The sequence below is a fragment of the Arachis stenosperma genome, chromosome 4 (assembly GCF_014773155.1).
Source record: "Arachis stenosperma cultivar V10309 chromosome 4, arast.V10309.gnm1.PFL2, whole genome shotgun sequence".
NCBI classification, from domain to species: Eukaryota; Viridiplantae; Streptophyta; class Magnoliopsida; order Fabales; family Fabaceae; genus Arachis; species Arachis stenosperma.
Genome location: NC_080380.1, coordinates 22,889,087 through 22,896,359, shown reverse-complemented (window position 1 = coordinate 22,896,359; position 7,273 = coordinate 22,889,087).

The following is a 7,273-nucleotide window of genomic DNA, read 5'->3' as shown; positions in this document are numbered from 1 at the left end:
AAGAGTCGTACAATGAGCTCCCTAGGTGGGTTTTAGGAGTGCAGCTGACGATGACTGGCACTGTAGCCGTCCTCAGGACTTGCCCTGTTCGAGTTGGGGGACAGGTTGACGATTCTCAGGTTTATTTTCATAGGCTGTTCTGGACTTTCCCCCCTTGTATCCAGGCATTCCGTCATTGCAAGCCTTTGGTGAGTATTGATGGCACCCATTTATATGGGAAGTATGGGGGAACACTGCTAGTCGCCATTGCACAAGACGGAAACTCGAACATCCTACCCGTGGCATTTGCACTAGTTGAGGGTGAGAATGCTGAGTCATGGTCTTTCTTTCTTTCCCACCTCCGTGAGCACGTGACACCTCAGCCGGGTCTGTTAGTTATTTCAGATAGGCACAACGGCATAAAGGCAGCCCTCGAGGCTCCGGATGGGGGATGGCTACCGCCTGCTGCGTACCGGGCTTTCTGCATTCGACACGTTGCAGCGAATTTTGCCTTGACGTTCAAGGAAAAAGATGCCCGGAGGCTTCTTGTTAACGCCGCATATGCCAAGACCGAGGTGGAGTTCGACTACTGGTTTGACATTCTGCGCTCTGAGAATCCGGCAATGTGTGACTGGGCGAACCGAATCGAGTATTCGTTGTGGACACAGCACTGTGATGAGGGTCGGAGATTCGGGCACATGACGACCAATATTTCGGAGTGTGTCAACTCAATCCTGAAGGGGGTTAGAAACCTCCCTGTATGCTCCCTGGTGAAGGCCACATACGGAAGGCTTGCTGAGCTATTTGTCCGTAAGGGGAGGGAGGCCGAGGCTCAGATGGGTACTGGACAACAATTCAGTCAATACCTAGGAAAGTGTATCGAGGCCAACCTGAGAACAGCCCGGCATTTCACGGTGACTGTTTACGACAGGGACAACTCGGAGTACACCGTTGCTGAGACGACTCCGACAGGCTCATTCTCTCTTGGTACGTACAGGGTCTCATTAGGGTCTAAGACTTGTGATTGTGGATACTTCCAAGCACTTCATTTTCCCTGTCCGCATGCACTGGCATGCTGTGCTTATTCACGGCTTACATGGCAGCCTTACGTGCACGAGGTATACCGGCTTAGCTCCGTTTTCGGCGTCTATCAGATGGTATTTGCCCCTCCCATACCGGAGGGTTTCTGGCCACCTTATGCCGGGCCTACAGTTATACCGGATCCGAGTATGAGGCGTGCGAGGGAGGGTCGTCCTAGATCCACAAGAATTCGAACCAACATGGATGAAGCAGATCCGAACCGGCCAAAGAGATGTGGCCTCTGCAGGCAGCCAGGACACACCAGGCGTAGTTGTCCACAAGCCGCAGGCCCAAGCGGGACTGCTAGAAATCAGTAGGCGATTTGCTATGTATGTGTTGGTTTCTTATTGTAGTAGCACTTGTCCTGTATTTGTTTATAACTTTTAATGTATTACAACTCGTATGGAACAACTTTGCTTCGTTTGTGTAATGAAACTTGATAATGGTACCAAATATTTCTGTTTAAAGTCTTTTACATCATTGAAATTTATAACTAGAACAAACAACATTATATAGCGGTAAAAGGATAACGAGTAACATAACATGAAACTATAAATCATAACATAAAAGTTGAATACATCGAGGTAAATGAGACTACATAACATAAATTCAAATAACATAAGAAAGTACATATCATAACAACTATAACAAACCAACGAAGTACAAAATATAAAAAAGACAACAAGATCTAAACCAATATCCATGAATCATCTAAACAGGTGCGATCCAGTGCCGCAACGGCGTGGCACCCGTGTCCGGTACCCCCTACGAATAAGTGGCTCCTCATCCTCAATCGACTCGTCGCTGTCATCAGGTACTGGCTGTCTCGGGGTCGTAGGCGGTACATGGACGGGTCTGGATGAGGACGGGCCGACAACCGAGTGTGATCCAATACTCTGTGCCGATGCTGGGGTCCCACCCATGGCAAAAGGATGCGCAGGAACTACCGTGGCAGGCTCATTCAGATCAACGTCTAGTGGTGCCTGTGTCCCTGTCGTATGAACCCGTCCGGAAGCAGCCTCATCCTCCTGCATGATGGTCCGGATATCCTCAAGGAAATGTGGTCCACCAAACTCGTGCACAATGCCATCACTAGCAAGTAAGTCTCCAAACATCGAGCCAGGACTCACCCATGGAGTACTATCCTGCAGGGTATGATCATCACCGGGAACACCTACGAAGTAATCTCCAAGACCTCCACCACCAAGCCCAGCATCAATGTGACTCGTGGGATCTCCCATACCGGCTCCAGGGAACCCACCATCATGCCCGCCCTGATGTGCCCTAGGAACTCCCGCAACATCGCCTCCCCCAGGCATCTGCGCACCATGTCTAGCAGCACCCACCCTCCTCCTGCCTCCTCGACCACGACCTCTCCCCACACCCCTAACTGGGTCGTCTCCGGCATCCATAGCCTGATCTACCCAGTTCCACTCACGCTGGCTACGACGTGTCCCAACTCGTGCTCTCCTCTCAATGCGACGTCTGTCAGGAACATCCTCTACCCGGTCCATGTCTGGAAGTCGGCCTGCACCCCTCTGCGTCGCCTCATCTGGAATAGGAACACCTCTCGGATCACCCAATAACATCTCCGGCGATAAAAACCTCTTCCCGTGCTGATACCACCATGTCAAGAACTCATGTGACGGACCAGGGTCGGGCACGATGTCAAACTGTAGAATATAATCAGCACGCTCCTGCTAGTAAAGATGCCAATCGGGGTACTGTGCCGGGAACCAACGGTCACCTCCTCTCCCGTCCTTCGACATCAGGAAGTCGATGTTCAGGGCGGGAGACGGTATGGGCTGAACGCCGCCAAACTGAGGTAAAACTCTGTCAACCTGATGCCACTCGACAACCGCAAAATAAATCAGGGCCGTCCTGCATCGCCACAACATCGTATGCCGAGGCTCCAACACCTCAGGATGAACAACCTGGATGACGTCCACTCCGCTATACGGCATCCATACGAACTGCAAAAATCAAAATCAAATCATTCGTACTTTCAGTTAAGTGATATAAAGTGAAACACTGACTATATATACGCAGAAGTTCTGCTTACGTACCTGCCGAGGCTGTAGCAAGTCGATCTGCATGCGAGCCATCTGTACCCGAGGTCCCTTGTTGCTAATCCCAGGGTTGTAACCAGACCATCTGCGTACAAGAAAACAGAAGAATATAGGGCATAATTACAAAATAATAACAAGAAGAATATCTACTACAAAACAATAACGGTACCTCGATGCAAGGGGCCAGCTGATCTCATCATACCCAGATGGTCTAAGTGTAGGAAACCGCCAGAAAATCCACGACTGTAATAACTGTAACGGGCCAGCTAACTTAACCACATGTCTGTTGGCGACTCGGCACATGCACCTGTACAGCCATGCTAGTGCCGCCGACGCCCAACTATAGCGACCCATCTCCTCAAGCCGAGCAACATATGGTAGCCATCTGATGTGTATACGATTGCCGGACTTGTCGGCAAACAGCTGCGTACCCAGTAACATCATGATGTACGCCCGGGCAAATCGCCTAACCGTCTCCTCATCTGCCCCATCTGGACACTCCCCGAATGTCTCCTGAAACCAGGTGCAGTTGACTGCGAATTTCTGCACCTGGTTCTCCGGCGGTAAAACACCGAGCAACTCGTGGAACCACTGCCAAGCAGGTCTCCCACCCTCAATGTAAATGTGGAAGTCCGTAAGGCAACCACTAACATAATCTCCATCGACTGGCAACCCCAGCTGGTATGCGACGTCCTGAAGCGTGATAGTGCACTCTCCGAACGGCATATGGAAGGTGTGCGTCTCAGGCCGCCACCTCTCGACGAATGCGCTGACTAGGGGCTCGTCTAGTCGGAACCATCTGTCGTTAAGTCTCGCAAGATGGTAAAGTCCCGCCATCTGCAAGTACGGGACATACCTCTCATCAAGACGCATCCCCTGTTGCCGACTAACACTGGATATGCAACGACGAGGCTGGCCATTACATAAAACGCATAATTAGAACAGATGCACAAACCACTAACATAAGAAAAACCATTAACAAAAACCGTTAACAATAAACCGCTAAAACAAAACCATTAACACAAAACAATAAACAAAGAACATCAACAATAAACCGTTAAGAAAAACCATTAACAAAAACCATTAACAATAAACCGCTAAAAGAAAACCATTCACAAAAACCATTAACAAAAACCATCAACAATAAACCATTAACAAAAACTATTAATCTAAACCATTAACAAAAACCATCAACTAAAACCATTAACAATAAACCGCTAAAACAAAACCATTCACAAAAACCATTAACAAAAACCATCAACAATAAACCATTACCAAATACCATTAACAAAAACTATCAACAATAAACCGCTAAAACAAAATTATTAACAAAAACCATCAACAAATACCACTACCCTACACTAATTTCCTAAACCACTATCCAAAAACCATTTGCAATAAACCGCTAAAACAAAACCATTAACAAAAACCATTGACAAAAACCATCCACAAAAACCACTACCCTACACTACTTTCCTAAACCACTATCCTAAACCACTAACAGTAACATAAACCATTCTAAAAAACCATTAACAAATACCATTATCATAAACCGCTTTCATAAACCACTAACCTCGTCGTTGATAACACCGGCGATATGAGCTACTCCATCCAGACGATAAAGCCTTCCCGGATCGTCCCCCATCGACAGAAACAGCCGCTCTGGTCAAGCTCGTACTGAACGTTGGTCTTTTTCTCTGGGATTTGGTGGGGTTGGAGAATGAGAAAGTGATTCGAATGAACTTGGCACGAACTCCTTTTATAGCCGATTCCCTTGTAATTCGAATCAACTTGATTCGAATTACTATGCAAGCTCGTTTTCACCTAATTCGAATCCAATTGATTCGAACTCCTCTAACATGGGCTTCTCCTAGTAATTCGAATTAACTTAATTCGAATTCTATAGTTGTAATTCGAAACAAGTTGTTTCGAACTTCATTGATTTTGGGCGTTCCTAGTAATTCGAATCATATCAATTCGAATTACGTTCAAATCAAATTCGAATCATATTGATTCGAATTATATAGTAATTCGTCCTGGTTGATTCATGTATTGATTTTTCATTTGGCTGATTTAGGTAAATTTGAGCTCTCCTTGGCTCATTTCAGTTTTTTACCCTTTTTTTTTTATCTAAAATTGATTTGGATGTATTTTTGTGATTAATTGAGTTGTTAATTTTTTAAAAATTATTTTATTATTTTAAATTTTAAACTTTAAATAATAAATTTTTAATAGAAAATGACAAATTAATCCCTGACTTTTTGATCTACAGAAATTTAAGTCCTTGAGTATTTAAACACACATTTAAGTCCCTAACATCTTCAAAATCTGAACATATCGATTCCCGAGTTCAATTTGTCTAATTTTAAAAAATAAAAACTCTTGCATCCATATCAATGAGGTTAGTACAATGGGAGTTGGGAGTCACGTTTGATTTTTTTGTTGAGTCTTGACATACTCAAGTGAACATGAGAGATCAATATGTTCAAGTTTTGAAAAGGTCAATGATTTAAGTGTATTTTTAAATTCTCGAGGAATTAAATGTCTGCAGATCAAATGGTCAAGGACCTATTTGTCTTTTTCTCAATTTATAGTTATAAATATTAAATTACAAATTTAAATTTTAAAATAAATTAATATTTACTAATTAAAAATTAAAGAATAAAATCTATTTTTTATTGAACTTCTCAAAAAAATCTTCAATAATATATATATATATATTTTAACGGTAATGCTAGGTAACCAAAAAATAATTATAATATAGAAATGTTACGTAAAAATTTTTATTCTCTTGATAAGCAAATGACATACACCTCTTTATCATTCACTCTTTTTATCACCCACTATTTTTCTGCATATTTGAAGTCATTAATGTTCTTTCCGAAATCAATTTCAGTTTCTCATAAATCAAATTCCTAATATCCCTCAATTACATTATTATCCATTAAAATACAATTTCTCTGCAGAAATTATAGAAGTTAGATTAAAAAATTTAACAACTTTTACTATACAACTCATATTTTATATATAGACTATTAAAAAATAAAATATAAAATATAAACAAAAATTTAAAAATAAATTTTAAAGAATAATTATTAACTCGTCATATTAAAATCAATAAATAAGCATATTTATGAATATTAAATAAAATATATTAAAATAATTAAAATAATGACTTATTAATGCACATATGAGATAATTTAAAGAATACAATAAGACACCTAGTATAAAATTTGGTAATATTAATTAAAAAAAATATATTAATTATAGACATCATATGTATGAAATTATGAATGTTATAAGTACAAAATTTTAGATGTTATTAATATGAAATTATGGATGTTATGTGTATGAATTTATAGAAGTTATGAATAAATTAATCAATTGAATAAATTAATTTAAGAATTTGACACTTTTTTAAGTTCAATTATGATAAAATTTAAAAATATATGTGTTAACTTGATAGTTACTTATGCAATGACTAAAAAATGATATGTGTATGAATGTAATATCTAATAAACATGAATTTAATTTTTAAATGTTAGTTATACATAATTATGAATGTTATGTATATAAACTTATGAATATTATGTGTATGAACTTAGTTAGTACAGTATAATTATAAATGCACATAAAAATACAAAAGAAAAAATTTAAATCAGTTTATTAGCATATTTCATCAAAGCTAAGGTAGTTTTTTTATATTTTTTAAAATTAGTTGACTGGCAACAATCTCATCAAGTGAGTTCGTCTGTTGTCTAAATTATTTTTTAACTCCTTCCGACATAGATATCGTGTTAAGGTCAAATTCAAATATCATATTATTTGCAATAATAAAGACAACTTCTTATAAATTTTTTTGGCATATTTTAATTGTGCTTGTAATTGAATTAGAATGGTAATTTTTGACCTATGAAAAAGTATAAGCTTTTATGATTTTTCTAACAATGATAAATCTATTAAACAAGGCCTTTATGTTTGCTAATTCCTGGCATGTTAATAAATAAAATAAATGAATTAAAAATTAATTAAAATTAAAATCATTTAATGAATATTATTATTATTATAGTTTTTTATTATTATTAGTATTTATTATATTCTTAAATATAAAATTTAAATTAATAAAAAAAATTAAGTAGTAATTA